This window comes from Mastomys coucha, unplaced genomic scaffold, assembly GCF_008632895.1.
Source record: "Mastomys coucha isolate ucsf_1 unplaced genomic scaffold, UCSF_Mcou_1 pScaffold20, whole genome shotgun sequence".
NCBI classification, from domain to species: domain Eukaryota; kingdom Metazoa; phylum Chordata; class Mammalia; order Rodentia; family Muridae; genus Mastomys; species Mastomys coucha.
Window position 1 is genome coordinate 11,068,616 of NW_022196903.1, and position 20,082 is coordinate 11,088,697.

General features: G+C 36.2%; 1 protein-coding gene across 11 annotated transcripts in view; it reads left to right on the forward strand.

Moving 5' to 3' along the window:
• Foxp2 (forkhead box P2) overlaps positions 1-20,082 on the forward strand; it is a 534,032-nt gene that overhangs the window by 440,429 nt on the left and 73,521 nt on the right. The gene's annotated exons all lie outside the window — the stretch shown is intronic.

Genomic DNA, 20,082 nt, shown 5'->3' on the forward strand with positions numbered 1-20,082 from the left:
TCACTTCACAAGGCTCTTCCTAGAGTGTGTAAATTGTAAATGAAATGGGCCCTATTACAGCATTTTGTACGTGAATACGTATGCAGAGAAACATTTTAGCCATTTATGGCTTCTGAGGGCCCTTCCCACACTGAAATCCATAGATAATAGAATATGCCATATTCTATAGAGCAGAACTCTCTTTTGGCAATAAAATGTGGACATTGTGTAGAATGTGGAAAAGGCTGTTGTTTCTGTTTGGCAGAGGAGAAAAATAGACAGGAAATATCTATAGAGAAGTAGATGGAGGGTAGGCATGCATGTTTCTTCTTGATCGTGAAGGACATGTTCATTTGGGATAATAACTAAGGGGTAATTATTATTATGTTTTCACAAATGATAGTATGATTATACATTATGCATTTAGGGAACTCAAAGATTTATAAACCTTAGTGACAAAATAATAGAGAGTTCCTCCAGGTTCATTCTTGTTCTTCCAAGTCACTTTAGTATTAATACAAAACCTTTTCTCAAACTGCCTTTGTCTTCCAAGTAGTCCAGTAATCATCTTCTTTCTGGCTGTATTAATGATCTATGAAAGTGCTAATTTATACCTACTATTTTCCAGACTAAAATAAAGGAAGCAAAATTCTCCTGAGCAGAGAAGAATGCTTTCTGTATAGAAGCCAGGTATCTGGTAATCATCGCCTGGACTGCCATAACACGTGTACCCAAACTTTCTATCTTAAGTAAGTTTATAAATTATTAGGCTGCCAAGTTTTTGCAGTTTCCCATTATTTTGTATTGATCAAACCAGGTAGCTCATGGGCATTTGTCTAAAAATAAATGCCAGATATATTTAGAGGTCATTTATATCCAAATATCTTTAAGTAAGATTAAGTTAGGGAGAGTGCTATGACCTTTAGTCATATTGAAAATAAGAAGAAAGTATACCACTAATAGCTATGTCGAACTGCGGTGTGGTGAATAAGATTCACTTATATTTTGAGTGGATGCTATATAAGAGCAGTTTCTAAAGAGCGGTTTCTAAAGAGCATTCCCTCAGACTATGTTTCGGCCCTGCTTGTACATTCGGCATAAACCAAGTATACAGTCGCAAGGAAGATACTTCACACTTCTGAGCTCCATCTTACATAGCACATTGGGCAAGGGCCCAGACGTTCTGTAGAGTTATTCCACTCAGTTATATACGTTATTTTGCCAAATATTTTCTCACATCCACATTCTTTTTTCTTGTTCAGAGCCTATGCTACAGTGATAATATAACTCAACACTGTCCTCAAAGAGAGTCATGACCCTCATGCAGCTGCGAGCAACTGAAATGTGACTGATGTGGCCAGTAGCTTGGCATACTTTTATTTCATGTTATAACTGGAAATTAAGTGTAGAAAGCTGTGTCTAGTTGTTGTTTTGTGGATAGGTTGAAAAGACAGAGATAGCTGAGATGCTATTATAAAAATTCCTAAATACATATGCAAGCGTGTATAAAACTACTCTGCAATTGGATTCTGATAGGACACTCCTCCACTTTTTTCTTTTTTCTTTTTTCTTTTTTAGTAACAAATGCCTTTTTTATTGGATATTTTCTTTATTTACATTTCAAATGTTATCCCCTTTCCAGTCCCCTCCCAAATCCCCTATCCCTTCCCCGCTCCCCCTGCTTCCATGAAGGTGTTCTCCCCACCCCTAATACCCTGCCTTCACTTAGCATTTCCCAATAACCCTTGCCAAGATATCAAAGTTTTGATAATTCATATCTTTTACATTTGGATATGGTTAAGTTAAATATTAATCCTATTTTTTCATGGAATTCTTGATTGAGAACTATGTTGCCTTGGTGTGAAACAAAAATAAATATTATTTATATGTCCTGCAGATTTTACTATATTTTTAATTCATAATATTGAGGCAATTTGAGCCAATTTGAGGCAACTTACCTAAGTCACTAACGTGACCTCTTATGTTCCTTAAATATATGTTAAATGAAATGCATGCTGTAAGAAACAAAACTTCCCTAAATAGAAGAGATTTTATTTAGGACGGCTGCTCTTAAGCAGATACAAATGGCTGTTCATCATTCACATCCCCCTTGTCTCTCTAGGGGTACCATCAGTGCCCAAATCTATTGAACCCATCACATTCTATTTTCTTTACTGATCTATTTTAATCCAAATCTGTAAATATTGCCCTCCTTCTTGATTAGCCTTTCTTCTCTACATTTACTTTCAAGTAATGTAATAGTCTGTAACTGCTTTTAACCTGTCCCTTTAGACCATCAAGAATTCTACATTTAAGGCTATATTGTTTTAGAACAATGGGTATTACAATAATACAATTACAGGAAGCATATCTAAGAGATGAAAGTAATACCTCACTCTATTATGTTAAGATTTGGCATTTTTGACACCAGCTTGATAGTTCAATGAATGTCCGTTTGCCTCAAGTGTTTTTTTTTTCAAATAATGAGTTAGTTCTCATTTTTCGTTACAACAAATTGAGGCACTAAGTTCATGTCTGTGGGCTGAATAACAAAACAGCTGAGGGTCATCGGAACTCCCCTTAGTTTTCATTGTCTTTCTTTTGTTCATGTGGTTACAAATACCTATTTTTATGAGCTTTTTCGACACCATACCATTACATTCTCTGAGGCTCAGTGTATGTACTCTTAAATAGAATGTCATAAATGCTTTCCTTTGGTTTTAGTTGTAGTTGGTATAAGTCTTTTGCTTCCTGGGTTTGCTGAGACAAGTCGGGAATTTGAGCATTCAGGAGGCTGAGGCAGGAGACTTGTGAGTTCAAATCAGGTCTGGACTAGACCCTTTCTTAGATAAAGGGAAGAGAAAAGAGAAGAAAGAGGGATGGGTGAAAGCAATCATTTGAGAGGATACTTTATCTTAAACAATGTCAAATTTTGGAGTATCCTCAGAAAACTTTAGTTAGCAGACTAGAAACAAAACATCCTATCCCACCATGTAGTTTTAATATGCCCAATAAAAAAGGTCCAAGTGCGTGAGGTTATATGTGCATGTGTGCATGCATTCATGTTTACTAAAACAATAGGAATACTGTATAAAGCATTTCACTGAATCACAAAACAACAGCAGGGCTTTTCTTGAAAACACTAAAGCTTTAGTTTTAAGGAAATGTTAAGTCTATTACAGACATAGTATTCTTCAGTGAGGTTATAAGAACCTATAAGATAGTTATATTATAGAAAAGTATGTGTTCAGAGGTGTGAATTTACAATAGAAATAACAATATAGTTAGGTTCTTATTATTTGTCAAAATGTTCCTTGTTTTAGCCATATATATTATTGCTTGTTTCTTAATAATATGTTGGATTATGTTTGTTAAATAACCTTTACATAATTCTTTTATGTAATGAAATACATAAACTCTAAGGGAAATAAAAGAATCCTCGTCAACCTATCAAATTTGTAGTGTCCTGGGGTTAATGACAGTTTCAGTTTAGGCAAATCTTCTCTCTACATTGGGCTACCCACCCAACACTTACCCCCAACCCAATTTAATTAGGCTGTCAATCACAGTTAGTGGCAGCATACATTTTCACAGCTGCCCGGCCAGTGCTTTGTTTTAGCCAAGCTTAGTAAACAGAAGACTGAGTGAGTTCACCCTTGAGAGAAGAAAGACACAATCTGTGCTAGTGATCCTACAGTCACCCTTTCCACGGTCACATAGTGTAAGTGGACAGAAAATGAATATGGTATGTTAAATGAGAAGAAGCTCTTCAACAAGAGAAAGCGGCAAGTCAGAGACAGCTCTCCTCTCCTCATCGGAGTGTTTCGAACACAATCAAAAGTGCAAAGGAAAGCTTTGGCTCCAGACTCTGGAGGGCAGTGAGCATTTAGGACAAGGCTATGTTTTAAGATTGCACACCTCTTATTTGGGAACAACTCCTAAAATAACCTTCGACCTCAAGGTTTCCCTGAGTTTTTAAATGTCAATAGGTAGAATTAAATCTTCAGTGTGTGGAACTGTGTTTATTGTCGATATTTGTCACTTGAAGATCATTTCCCAGAGTTTTAAACTATCTGCATGAAAACAGAAAATAAAAATGTAGGCGAGAGAAAAAGTTCTCCAGCTTGTATTAAAGACAGCTCTACAAGCTTTGAGATGTGTCATAGTCACAAAAGGAGTCTGCATATTATTTATAACATAATAGACTAAATTATGAAAAAACAATACTAATAAGGAAAAGATACCACTCTAATTCATAAAGCTAATTACATAATGCCTGATCAAATTGACCATTCCTGCGTAATCACTGAGAGAAATGTGAAAATTATGTTGTTCTAATTTCTCTATGTTGATTATTATCCTCTTTGCTTACAGGTTTTACTATATTAACTTCTTACGTTATAATTAACTACCACATACCTATATTAATTTTTCTGCTTTTTAGAACTCCAAATCATTTTCATTATTTTATCAGGTACCCAACAACATTAAACACTCACTCTTGACCACAGATCCAGGCTCCATTGAAACAAGATTGGCATTAGAACATTTCACTTGAAAGCATTTAATATTATATAATATAGGATTCAAATATGCACTCTTATTCTTGTGGGTTTTTTCCAAGTGTGACTTGTTGTCTGGAAAGTGTTCCTAATATTAACAAGCACAATGTAAATATATACACAAATTCACACATAGTAATCGTAGAGATACTTGTGTTGTTAGCAATGGAGGTACATTGTTCTATAGAGACTTCTTTTATTCACCACTATTTGAATATAAAATTAGGAGTAAGCACTTTAGTGTCACAGTAAAATTAGCTATCAGTAGTGTTGATCCCCATAAAGTTATCTTACAGAAAACCAAAAATGGTCTAAGGATCAACAAGAATAACCATATGATGGAGTGAAGTGAACGGCATAGAATAGCCCAGCAGATAAACAACCATAAGCAATCAGAGTGTTGAGAGTGAAGGACATTCAGGGTAATTTTGATTCACATGTTACAGTTGAAGTCAACTTAAAGGAAGAGCCATGAGGAATGAGAATACTACCTAGACAGGGCATGGAGTAGAAATTATAGCTACTTTCCGCAGACAAAGGGTGCTTAACTGGTGGGAAGTGTTTCCTCTTAATATTATAGGCTCATTCCACAACTGAGCATGTTCTGCTGGGTGTCAGATGCAGGCAGTGGTCTTGTTATCCATGTGCAGTGAAAAAGCCACCTCGTATGTTCACCAGAAGCATCCCACTTTCTTCATATTAACAAAGTGTAAAGTCATGGTTCCCCTGAATATGTGCTTTTATGAGTAGCCCCCCTTTTTCAAGGTAGTTTGCCACTGATCACTTCACTTTGCTTCTAGAAGCTTTGCAGTTGGTAGTAAGCCCTTATTAAATTTCCCCAGGTATTCCAACCTAGGTAAGGAAATTCCAGAGTGAAAACAGGAAGCTGGGTTGACACTATTTTGGTTACCTATATCTGGTACAATTTCAGTATGTAAAAGCACATGAAAAATATCTAGAAAGTCAGATGCCCCCAAGAGAGAATTTTTTGCAGCAAGTCCCTCTTGGGCTGATTATAAGACTAATCAGCCATTTATCAAGCAAGCCATTATGTATCTGACCATATGAATAAACATAATTCATGCAAATATAATTTATGTTAAATACATTCTTGAGTTATTATGCACAATATTTTCTTCATCAAAAAGCAGTGACCAAAAGTGCACATACATTTGCAGTGATTCTTTTCAGCATCTTGAATATTCCATTTTCCTCTTGCCTTTGATGAAAGACTGGCAGTTTCTCTGATTAAGTTCCTCTCCAAACATATCCCAGGCATTTTGAAGAAGGTTATTTATTTCCAAAGCTATACATTAGGACGGTATTGTCAGTCTGCTGCTTAAGGTTTTAACCATATTTCAAATGTTATTCTTTTAACACAGCTTGGCATTCTACAAACACAGTCCTGTCCTGGGCTCATTAATAAACAAATTAGAAAGCTACAGTTTCTGTCCTGACCTCAGAGGCACCCATTAGTGACTTTTCTCCATTGTACTGTGATGTAATCACAGACACTGAAGTAGCTGACCATTTTCTTTGTTAATCAGAAATAATTCAGAATCATTACAGCTCAGACACAAAAGCCTGTGTGTGGTTTATGTGCATATATATATACAGATATACATTTATGAATTTCATATATATGAAAAATTAGAGCTGTTCTCGTTGCTCATATTTTGAAGATGCATATTTTAGATCACAGTTGCAAACAAAAGTGTTATTCTGTGTGGAGACATAGAAATGCATACATTCATACAAATCTGAAGGTTATAATTACATGGAAAAGTGAAAATACACGATGCAGTAGAAACAACCTAAGGTCCAAGTAACACTCCCCGATGTCTAGATGCACTCCTCAAATAGATAGGTAGTTCATTGAAGACAAATTAACTGAAGTATCCCATCATAATTCCATGGGAATACTTTTAAACTTCTTTGCACACATGATATTGCTCATCTGAGGAAGCGAGCTATGTATTTCAATGCCACAAGTGCTCAATCAATTCTCAAGCTTTTTTATTTTTTACCAGTGCTCTAGGTGTGTTATTACACACTGAGATTTCCATGAAAGAATCTGATGCCCAGATATTTACCATAAATGCTGGCAAGGATGGCACCTGTGTTGCATTGTAAAACAAGGCATCTCAGGCTGTGTAACTAAGTACAGTTATGAAAACTGCACTCCACACAAGACATAGGTCACATGGCATTTGGTTCTCAAAGCCAGCCAATCTTGCCTTTCCAAGGTAGGCACTTAAAAGTGAAATCTGCCTAAAGAATACAAACACCTTGCAGGTTAGTGTAGGCACTTCAACAAAACAGACATCCTTTCCTTGAACCCAATAGTAGAGTCTTTTTTAACCATTATGCCTACCCTTGTCAACTCTAGAGAAGGATCAGTTAGCTTTTCTTTATGACAACATGTATTTGTTTACCTATACTAGAATTACTCCATATAGTCTATTCAATATTGACTGATGATTGATATTTCTATGTTAAAGGGGCATAGAAATAATATCCCTGAACATCCTGTCTTATGGAAGCACTCACAATCTCCTTAAAATTCTCATGTCTCTAAGATTTGGCCAACTTAAGCATTACTTACTATCAGTAATGTGAGATAGCTCAGCAGTTGAAGCACTTGGTATACAAGCATAAGGAGCAGATCTGTGATTCCCCTATATAATGCTGGGTAGATGTGGCAGTCAACTGTAATTCCAACCTTTAAAAAGAAGATAGGATTCTTCAAGCAAGCTGGTTAGTGGACACTTAAATGAATCTGGATTTGACTACAGTACCCTGCCTCAGAAAGTATAAGATGGAAAAGTGATCAAGGAAGATCTCTGACATTGATCTGGGGACAGATATGATGATGTGTTTACAAATGTGCACACACACACACACATACATACACACATGTGCAGGCACATACATATATAACCACCACACTCATATACTCACATGAAGCAAAAAAATTAAATCAACATTTATAAGTTAATCAGTACCAAAATGAGACACTGGACCCCACCCCAAGACAACATACTTTGGGTTATATTGTGAGTATATTCTTGAAAAAAAATAGATGCTAGCTTTATCTTGAGTCTGTTTTACATATGAAGGGCATACCAACCAGACCAAGTTGCTTGACTTTGAGGCATCTTGTATTTTTCTCAACTCCAAGGCACATGTGCTATGGTGGTTTGAATGAGAATGCCCCCCCCCCATAGGCTAATATCGTTGAATACTTGGTCCCAAGTTGGTGGAATTGATTGAAAGGTTAGGATGCATGGCCTTTTTGGAGGAGGTGTGTTACTTGTGGTAGGCTTTGAGGTTTCAAAAGCCAACACCATTCCTAGTTCTTTCTCTTTGCCTCATGGTTGTTCTCAAGATGTGTTCCATCGGCTACTACTCCAGCCTGTGCCTGCCTACTTTTTCTCAGGCTCCTCCAATGAAAGTGGTTTCTAAACCTCTGAAACTGTAAGCCCCAAATAAACACTTTTTTTAATGTAAGTGGTATTGGTCATCATGTCTTATCACAATAACAGCAAAGTAATTAAGATACATACTTCATGTTAGAGATGTAAAAAAGTGAGGACACAGAATAGGTTGTTCCCACAGAGGCACTATAATTACGTCAGTGCCATATCTTATGATGGATATAACCTCACCACAGAGGAATTGTAATTTTCATCATGACAGTGAGGCCAGCAGGTTTGCTCAGCTGGGAGAGGAGACAGTGGGCTCTATATTCCTTCCTCATTTTGAGGTTTTTCTTCATGTTATTAAGATCTGACCTGTTTCTGGTTTTTGTTTCTTTATGGCACTTGTCTATTCAAAAATAAACCTTTATAATTTTAATTAATTGGGAAAACAAACAAAGTAGAATATCAAGCGCACAGCTCAATAGGGTTAGGTACAGCTCCGTTGTTTGTAGAACAGCTTCATGTTGTAAAATCAAAATTCTGTGTCCAATAAGGAATGCCAAGGTCCATGACATAAAACACACACAAAATTGGATTAGTCACAATTACATAGATACACACCTGTAACAAGGACTGAGGCTGGCCCACAGAATTTCTGTTTCTCAGTAACTCTGTATTATAGTTACTCACACGCTGAACTTTTCTTGCAACATTAATTTCAATTTTCTTCTTTTATATTTTCTCCAAGTTCAATCATGTTGATTTATGAAAAGTAATATTTTCCTTCTTTTTAATCCTTTTACTATTTTTATGAAAAAGTTTAATTCATAATCCAATTATAATTTATCATCACAATTTTCCTTTAAATATAAAGCTTCAACTTTCTACTAGATACTAAATTACCTTTTAAAAAAAAGTTCTTATTGAATTTTGGTCATATTTACCCAGTAACATCCTAAATTTTCCAGAATTCTCCACTATTGAGCCCAATTAATGCTATTTATGTGCATGGATAGTGACAGTCTTCCGGGAGCCACGTCTAAACGTTCTTACTGACTTTACTATTATCTTTGTCTTGTAGCCTCTAGCATTTGCAATATTGTGATAAATCAATGTCAGAATGAAAGTCATTTTTACCTATCTAGCTCGCTTGGGAGAATACTATATATTCCTTAAATGTGATGTTTGCTATGAGTTTCTATAGATGTTTTATCATATTGAAAAGAAGTCCCCATATATTCCTGATTTGCCAAGGGTTTTCATCCAGAACAAGTGTTGATTTTATATCAATTTTCCTGAATACACTGTGATAATCCTATAATCTTTCTCTTTATTAACTTACTGTAGTAAATCTTATTATTAATTTGGGATATTAAAGTAAGTGTAAGGAAGAGTATATAACACTGGTATTATTTGTTAAATTGAAGAATTCGCTGCTCCTATCAGCTGGGCCTAAAGATCTTTTTATGAGAACTTTCTAGTTCAATTTTGTTAATACACATGGGACTTTTTGGATTTTCTGCAACTTTGGATGAAGTATCTTTTTCAGAATTTTGACTATCTTATCTAGTGTTAAATTCACTGACATTAATTTTCATAACATTCTTGTGTTTTAATATCTGAACCATTACTGATAGCATTTTTTTTTATTTTTCAGTTCTAATACTGGTTATTTCATTTTAATAAGGTCAATATTGACAAAATTACAACAATTCTTCGTTAAAATTTTATCATTTTACTTATTTTTCTACTATATTATTTAAAAATCACAGATATATACCTTTAAAATAATTTATATACACTTTTAACAAAACCATTTTAGATAGACAGGGAAAAAATAAAACAGGCAGAAAGTCGAGTTTTGGATATATATTCTACCTGGCTTCCTAATTTATTTTTGAGTTAACTTCTTGCTTTGGTGTGATAGATTTGTTCCAGCTGATGAACCAATATTAATACATTGTCATTAAGTAAAGCCTGAAGGGTGGATTAGGATTGGTGCCGTTTTTTACAGTTCTTTGCATTTTGACAAGTTTCAATGCCATGTATTCATTATAATATGAAATGTAGCAGAAACTGAAACATCTCCTGTTTCCCATATTTATCTGTCCTCTACTTTCCAATCCCAGGAAGCCACTGATCTTTTCAACATAGCAATTGTTCCATCTTTTCTAGAATGCCATATGGTTAAAAATCATACAGTGTGGCCTTTTCAGCACGACTTCTTTTCCTTAATGATATGCCTTTGGGGTGTCTCTATCTATTCATGGCATAACTGTTATTTCTTTTTACCTTTTCCTTCTGTAAAAGACTCACATTGTATGTATATCCCAGATATATAATGTATATATATCATCTCACTTATTGAAGAACATCTTGATTGCTCCCAAGTTAACCAATTATTAATAAAGCTGTGATAAACACAGCATGCAGTCTAGAGTGTTGACGTGCACCTTTGACCTTTCTGAAAAAGAGTATGGGGACATGATTGATGATTTCTGTGGTATGAAAATGTTTAACTTTCTTAGGAACTGCTAAACTGGCTTCATTGTGGATATATCAGTATGTTTCTGCCATCAGTGATTGGCAGTGAGAAAACTTGTTAACATTTGATGCACCCATGTTTTGGATTTTGGCCCTTATAACAGTATGTACTGGCATATAATTTTAATTTTTAACTCGGTAATGGCATATATTGTATGACTTTCGACATATTTATTTGCTACGTGTTTATTCTCTTTGGTCTATATATTTTTGTTTAATTTTTTGATGCTATTATTCTATTTATTCTTTATTTGGGGATGCAAGTATTATCAGATATGTGGTGATATGGAGCCACTTTATCCTAGGCAGTCTTGACCACTCATTATTTGAAAAGTATGAGGTTTTTGTGTGAAGCACCTATACTTCACCTACACTTGTTGTCTCCCGTTCTTCTGTGGAAGCTTTATTGTTTTCTCTTTTACAGTATGCCGCAAATCCACATTTTATATTTTCAGTCTTACTACTTCCTACTCTTAAACATATTCTTTCTTGTCCTCTATCTTTGACTTTGACTTGCATTTCTTTTTATAATCTATAAAATCATACACTTAACTCACTTTTTTTATTCTCTGTTTCTAATATATACAAGTAAGCTTTAAGCACAGTGTTCGCTATCCATCATGACCCAATCTATTTCAGTTCAATTATTCAGTTTAAAATGCCTTTTGGATTGTATTATGACCTTTTTTAACTCATGAATTATTTTGTATTATTTTTTTCTCTATCCATGTCTTTGTCTTCATCTTGCTATATACCCTAGACTGGCCCCAAATTCTTTATCCCCATACCTAAGTCTCCTGTATGCTAGGATGGACCAATGCTATCATGCTCAGTTTGGAAATTTCTCAAATTAGTTTATTGTCAATTAGTCTTATACTGATGAGAAAACATCAGTAATTTTAAGACTTCAAAGTTTCTTGAAGTTTACACCATAAGATATGGTGCATTAAAATAGTTTTATATAAAATAGAAAACTGTGAATATCTCCATTATTATATATAATATTATATATGTATACATGTGTATGTATACAATAACTATGTTGTTTAGTAATCTACTTGTCTAATGTACTAAGTTCTATTTTAAAACCCCTCAGTTTGAATGACTGTGTACTTCTACTTCCAGTTCTCTGAAGCTTTATAATTATGACCATGAGCAACCTAATGACATTTTCATCAATGTTGAACTACATGCAAGATGATTGATCTTATCAGATTATAGAAGCTAAAATTTCCTATTATCTAGTCATATCATAGCTGTTATAGAATAACAACACAACATACTACTGATCTGTTTGTATTGTTTTTTCATATAAGCAAATATACTTACTATACCTCTGGTTATGTAAGAGTAAAGAGCATTCAGCTCTGTATGATGCATACTTAGCAATAACAGTAGACCACTGTTGTTAGCTTATGCATTTACTATAGTAATACTTTTCTGTGATTTTAGAATGACCCCTACTTACATAAAAATAAATTTTCTATGAAACTATAGGCTGTATTATGTCTTTGGTAATTTCCTACATCTTGTTGTAATCTCATCTCTTGGCTATATCGTTATTTTATGTGTATTCAGTTTAACATCTTTTTGCTGTATTGTTCATTGCCCTAGAAACAATAGGTTATATCATATATACTACACTATAATGCTTAGGTGTGTATTTGGCTATACAGCTAGCACTTTGTACAGACACAACAAAAATGCCTCTAGGGCATTTCTCAGACTGTTTACCAATGATCAAGTAATGCATGATTGTATTATTTCTCTGAGTGGCATAGGCAATAGACATAGGTGCTTATATACAGGGAAAGGACTCCGTTGACCCTCTCTTTCCGTTCCCAGGAAGTCATTCTGAGCAGCATGGTGAATCTTGCCATAGCAACCCCCATACTGTACAGATCTCAGCATATCACTTTTCCTCAGCATTTTCATCTTGTCTCTCAGTGTTGCCCCCTTAAGGGCCACTACATATCAGCTTGCTTACAGAACCAACTCTTGTGATAAAGGGTGGTAGTGTTCAGTGATGTACACTGTAAAATTTATAAATTGTTTATTTCAGAAATGTTCTGTTTATTATTTCAGAATAGAGTTAGCCATAGGTGAGTGAGCCATGAAACAGGAATAAATGATAAGCCCTGTATAAGTACATTTTGAATAATATATTTCCTCATGAGTTCTAAAAGCTAGAGGTTCTTACAATAGGTAATTTTCAGTTTAGCTCCTACATGGGAATATTTACCATGATTTTTGCTCTTTAATACCAACCCAAGAAGATATACAGTATTTCCCATGCATTCTAATAAAAATACTCTACATCTTACAGCTATAAAAACAAAAAGTCAACAAAATTCATGTAAGTTGTGATATTATAAATTCCCTTATAATTTTATATCATTACTTCCCTTGTAATTTTGAAATATCTTTCCCCCCCAAAAAAGAAAAGTATTATGACCCTAAAAATAGCTTTAAAACATTATAGGCCAATGTATAACCAGAAACCAAGACCCAGATCCTAGTTTGAGTGTGCTATTTAGTTTAATCAGATACTAGAGAATGTTCTGGAAGTTGTTCTTATGGAACAATATATTCCACTAGTGTACCAGCTCTTTACTGCCATTGAGCTCATGGCTAGGAGGAGACTGCAGCAGGATGGAGGCACAAACCTCTGATCTCATTACTTGGAAGGCTAAAGCACAGGAATTGCTATAAATTTGGGGTTATCCTGGACTACAAATGAGATATAAACCTGTGTACATTACAGAATGAGAGATCCACTTTAAAAACAATACATCAAGCTATATAATATGAGATCACAATGGCAAAAAAATCTTACTTTTCTTAACTCATTTCAGAATTTTACTCAGTAGTATTAAACTCTTAAAAAGAGTTTCAATAATTGTTGATACTTTTTAAAGCTCTCAAGCTCTGGGGAGATGACTCTGTGCATAGAACACCTATTTTAAGCCAGGCGGTGGTGGTGCACGCCTTTAATCCCAGCACTTGGGAGGCAGAGGCAGGCGGATTTCTGAGTTCTAGGCCAGCCTGGTCCACAGAGTTCCAGGACAGCCAGGGCTATAAGAGAAACACTGTCTCAAAAAACAAAACAAAACAAAACAAAAAAATCACTTATTTTACAGTCATGAAGACCTGAATTCACATCCTCAGAAAATGTGTAAAAAGCCAGCAAGGACATACTGGGGACAATGGCTACCCAGTATAGCATAAATGGTGAACCTCAATGTGAAGCCTGTCTCAAAAGTTAGAGAATTATAAAAGGATACATCTGATGTCCATCTCTGGCCTCCAAATCTGTCTGGACAGAAAAATGAGTTTGACAACATCATAGGACACAGCTCAGTTTTTAAACTGTCTTCTATGCACAGAGCCCTGGTTTTGCCCCCAAGCACTCCATAAAGATAAGTGAGTAACACCAGACTATAAACAAGCCCCAGAGAGTAGAGGCAGGAGGACAGAAATCTAAGGTCACCTTGGACCATGTAGGGAGTTCCTGGCTAGCTTGATCTACATGGTATTCTGTTTTTAAAAATGAAAACGGTAGTGAGGGGTGGGGTAAGAAAACGTTCAAAGACTGTACAATGTACAGTAAGTTATTGAACTGCTGATAATTTATTTTACTTTTACCTGGAACAGGGTCTTACTAATGGGCCCAAGCAACTTAGACTAACATAATTAATGGAGAAAATTAGGCCATAGAAAGGAAACACTTGGTTACTGAACCCCATATCATAGGATCATTTTATTAAAGTAGCCTCATATATAGTATTGAGTTTGGATCAGTGACGAAAGATTTGGTAGGTTAAGGAGAGAGGCAGTTCTCCATTTACAGAAAAATATAAACACAAAAAAATAGCCTATTTTAAGAGTCCCTAGTTCTTAGCACTCATGAGGAAAAAAGACAGACTTCAATTTGGGTTAGGTGAGACTGCTGGTCTTCCTATGAGGTCGCCCTCCTCCTCAGCTTCTTCCAACCTTTCCCTAATTCAACCACAGGCTTTCCCTAATTCAATCTCAGCCCATTGGTTGGATGTAAGTATCTGCATCTGTCTCAGTCAGCTGCTTGTTGGACCTCTCAGAGGACAGCCATGCTAGATTCCTGTCTGTAAGCACACCTTAGCTTCAGTAATAGTGTCAGGCCTTGGAGCCTCCCCTTGAGCTGGATCCCAAGTTGGGTTCGTCACTGGACGCCCTTTCCCTCAGTCTCTTCTCCATTTTCATTCCTGTAGTTCTTTTAGACAGGAACAATTCTGGGTCAGAGTTTTTGACTGTACGATGGCAACCTCATCTATCCACTTGATGCCCTGTCTTTGTACTGGAGGTGAACTTTACAAGTTCCCTTTCTGCACTGTTGGGCATTTCAACTAAGGTCCCTACCTCTCTTATGTCCCAGCTCTCTGGTACCAACCAACCAAACAGCAGCATACAGTAACTAGCCCGAGGTCCCCAACACATATACAACAAATGACTGCCTGGTCTGGCCTCAGTGAGAGAAGATGGACCTCAAGAGACTTGAAGACCCCATGCATTGGGGAGGCCTGGAGGGTGTGGGAATAGCACATCTCTTTTTGGAGACGGGGGACAGGAATGGGATGAGGAATTGTGGGAGGACAGACAGGGAGGTGGTTAATGACTGGACTGTAAAAAAAATTAAAGTAATGATAGAGAGACAGTTAGCAGGAGCTTTGCTGTGAGCAGGCATGAGTGGTAATCTGCTCAGTGATGTACCAGTGCACAACTAAGAGCAATATTTTATAATCTCAAACCCAAAGAAGTAGGTATATGTACCTCGAGGACCAATAGGTAAGCCAAAGAAAACTCCCAGACTAGATACAAATTTCAAAAACCTCCATGCTTTCAAGATCAGCAAATTTTGAAACATTTTAGAGTTCTATCTGAGATACCGCTGAGCCCCTGATAGTCCAGACTCAGGTACCTCACTTCCTCTCCCCTTCCCTCCCCTTTTGTCTTCCTATCTCATCCTTTTGGCTATTGCTATCCCTTAATGCAGTGGTTCCCACCCTTCCTACTGTTGCGACCCTTTAACACAGTCCCTCATGCTGTGGTGACCCACCCCAACCATAACATCATTTCATTGCTACTTCGTAGCTGTAATTTTGCTACAGTTATGAATTTGAATGTAACTATCCAATAGGCAGGATATCTGAGACCCACAAGTTGAGGACCACTACTTTAATGAAGGTGAGCAGAAAGTTGTCATTCCTCTGCCTCAGTCTCCTGAATATCTGGGATGCTCAAACATGCTACCAAACCCACTTCTGTATTTTTTCTAAAATAGGATGATGATGATGATGGTGATGGTGATGGTGACGATGATGGTGATGATGATGATGAGGAGGAGGAGGAGGAGGGAGAGGATGAGGATGAGGAGGGAGAAGAGGAGGAGGAAGAGGGTGAGGAGGAGGAGGAGGAGGAGGAGGAGGAGGAGGAGGAGGAGGAGGAGGAGGAGGAGGAGGAGGAGAGACTCACTCAGATTATAGCATGAACTTGACTGGTGTCTGAAACCATCTGAGTTGTGAGTCCTTCCATCTTCATTTCTCTATACAGAGACAGAAACAGAAAGCAAATTAGGAAAAGGTACACAATGTGCACAGCCTTTCGGTAGTGCACGGAATTGTGTTCTGTGAAGAACAGCTTCACAGACAAGAGCCATGGAGGTTCAGGTTAGGTTTAGAGAGTCTTGGCAATGGTATCTATACAGGTGTTGGTCTTCTGATCTGTAGTAACAAAAGGAGGAAAGCTGATACCAAATGCTGACAACACATCAACTACTATAGCAAGCCCTCCGGGGGCTTTATCTCAGTTATGTCTCAGTCAGTGAAGGTCTTTGCTAAAACACTCAGTTTACATATAAAAGAATGTATTCAGGATGGTCACACTAGCCTATTAATTAAACCAGTCTGAGGAAAGATCTATCACTAAAGGAGGAGAAGCTGGAAAGATGCAGTACAAGAGAGAAACTCTTCCAATGGGAGGGAGGGAGCCATCCCACCCAACCCTGCATTCTGTCATGCAACAGAAACTTAACGTATCTGGCACGTACAGTACAATAAAACAAAAGGTTTATAAAACAGTTTGGCGTAATCAGAATATATTGTGATTACAAGGAAAAGGGGTTAAGCTCATAGATGGATATGTCATTTTTTTCTTCAAGGCTCACAGTTTAATATATATTTAGTTAGAATAATTTTTTTTCCAAAGGAAAGCATGAATGTTTGCATGTGCAACAGACAGCAAGAAGTACATGAAATGTCCTTAAGTGAGCTGAGCCTTGGCATATTATGTCTTTTCTAGGTTGTTATTGCTATGCTAAAGGTTTTATGAAGATAAATTGTGACACAAGAACATATGAAATTGGGTGAAGTCATAGGAATGTGTATCTTTGGGATTTTGTAGGGGTTTAGTTTGGAGTCCTCAAAGCAACTATGGAATTGCTGTAATCTAAGGCAATGTTTGTGAGTATGAGGCAAGGGATTTGAATTTAGGCACCTAGTGTTGTTGGTAACATAAGAACTCTGTTATTAATTTCCTTCTGGTTTGTCAATAGAAATTTCTATGGAGACATTTAGAATTTATTTAGTCTGGTTGTAGCCCTGTTCCTTCCCACTCTGGGATTTAGGAGTTGGCCATGCTGACAAACCTGTAATGGAAGCAGTGTATTCAAGGCTCTCAGAAGAACCTCTAATCAAGATTTTCTTGTTTTTCATAGTTGTCATTTCCTACACCAGCATTAAAAGGACATACAACTAATAATGCAAAGCACTTTCAATACCTATGTTCTTCAAAAATATTGAATATTTCCTTTTGAATGATTTTCTGCTCATTAAAAGGCCTTCAGAGTGCTGTCTTTCCCTGCATTTACTCCAGCCAGCTTTGACTTAGAAGTTAGTTAGAAGTTGCATCTGTCTTATCTTTTTCAAAAGAAAACACCTCTGAAATAGTACTCAGTGGTAAAAGTATCACAACGGTTGTATCAATAAAACAATTCAATTACTGTTCTAATAAAACAACACATCTACCATATAATCCAACTGTGAACACGTACTGCTGCCTCTTTAGTAAAATTAAGTGGATAAAATGAGTGGGAGACAGTGGAAGTAGGGCACAGATGGATGGAGGAGAGAGTGGACACTGAAAAAAAAGGAGACTGAAATGGAATAAGACTGAGACATAAATTCATTATGCAAAATGTCTAAAACTGTTCTCAGAGGATACAGTTAAAGACCTTTGTATGAACGAAACAGAATAGCAGAGACTGTATTGATTCCTCTTGACGGAGTCTGGAATAGTTCATCCTTCCATGCTTGGTTCCTTTTAGTTTCACACAGAAGAATAAGCTGCCCCCTTGGAGGAAAGGCTTTGAGATCCTGTATATGATTCTTAAGACTTAAGGGGTGGGGTCCAGAGCATCTCATCTATTCTCCATGGCTAAATGTTTCAGTGTTGGTCTGTGCCTGATTCTGAAAGAACAGCCAATACTCCTACTCTTCCTGCATTCCTACTGATCTTGATATATATGTCATGTTTAGGTTGTAAAAGTTGTAGAGAGATAAATTTGTAGGTTTTGATACTTCAATAGTTAGATGTTAGAAATAAATTCATTGTCTTCTCTACAGGAACAACTGAATGAACAAATTGATAAATTCAGAAACAACTCCCAAAAGAAAGTTAGAAATGTTGAAAGTATATCCATCACCTTTGGGAGGATTGTAATGTCTTTAGCTTGTGTAAAATACTGCTATAGTCAGGTAAAAACACATGGCTTGAATCTCACTTGAATATTTTTTTTTTATTTTTCTGAAACAATGGGCTAGTGACTGTATACTACCTTCAGGATTCGTCAGTTATCTAAGATAAAACTGTTTATCATGCTTTTGATATCCAAAGAATAACATTTCACAAGGGTATGAATTCTATTCCCATTCTGGTCAAGAAGATATCTGATTCATTCTGTCTAATTCTCACCTTATCTTTTTATTTCAAATTTGAGTCCCTGCTTATTAATATTCTATCCCCATATATTTCACTGAAAAATCTCACCAGCCTGACAAAAATCCTTTTAGATAATGCCATGTTACTAGGGTCATACCTAATTTACTTTTATATTATTATATTGCTGATTTTGCTCAGGAAATTTTTTATAAGAATTTATAACTGTGGAGAATTAATATATGTGTGTGCATGTATATATGTGTAATCAACTCTGAATTATAATTTTTGGAAAATATCTTTGTATATGAAATAGAATAAAACATAGCTAATAATGAAAGCAAACTTAAATTAAAACTCATTAATGTTCATATTTTAAAAATATGTTTGATTATATTTGAAAGTTTTTCCTATGGTTCCTGGGTTTGTGTTTTCGTCTGGATCTTCCTTCCGATTCTATGATTCTAAAATAATTATTCCATAAACTCATTTGTCATTCAAAGAAAAACAATAATGGAAGACAAGATTATCACCATTTGCAGCAACAAGAAAAAGTAAAAAATACGTAAGAATAAATAATTGCTTCCATTCCTTCCATCCTACATCTCACTCACTACCAGTTTGTTTAGATCAAAAGAGAAATGTACAGGCAGAGAAATGTCCTTGATTTACAAAAAACTAAAACTCTCTGCTTTCATATGCCTCTAATTGAGCATCTACACTGTTCACTCTGATCATAACCTTCTTTATGAAATGTGTAGTGTTTTCTCTATTACTGCAAGCTTTCTTCCTCATACAACTTGACTTCTGACCTGTCTTAGTCAGTTTCCCATTGCTGTGAAGACACACTATGACCATAACAACTTGTACCAAAAAGAAACGCATGCATTTAATTGGGGCTAGTATATAGTTTCAGAGGTTAAATCCATTATCATCATGGCGGGAAGCATTGTGGCTCACAGAAAGCTGTGGTGCTAGAGGAGTAGCTAAGTTCTATATCCGGATCTGAAGGTAGCAGGAAGAGAGAGCCACTGGGACTGGCTTGCTTTTCTGCAAACCCAAAGCCTACCCCTGGCAACACAGGTCCACCTACAAGGACATACCCACTCCAACAAGGCTGCACCTCCTAATCCTTTCAAATAGGGCCACTCCCTAAGCATTTAAATACAGGAGCATATGAGGGCCAGTATTCAGACCATCACATGACTCAGTTTTCACCTCAACTCCACATTGACTGTGACAAAGAACATTATCTTATAATTATCCTAATTTCTTGGCTGGGCTTCAATGTATTGCTTAAGGCTTCATTCTATTATTTTTTTTCTTTTTCTTTCTTACATTTTTTTTTTAATTAAAATTGAATTACATTACATTCTGCCTTTCCTTTCCTCCCTCCATTCCCCACCTATTCTTAAAACCTCACATCCTCTACTGCTGCCTGGATTTTGTGGGGGTCGTTATTTCTTTTTGGAACACACTTCTCATTCTGAACTCATGTGATCCAAGGCAGTTTTCGCTAGGCCTCAAACAACAACTATCACTGGGGCTTGCTTTCCCTTTCAGAGTCCTTTTTTTTTCTTTCTTTCTTTTTTTTTTTTTTTTTTTTT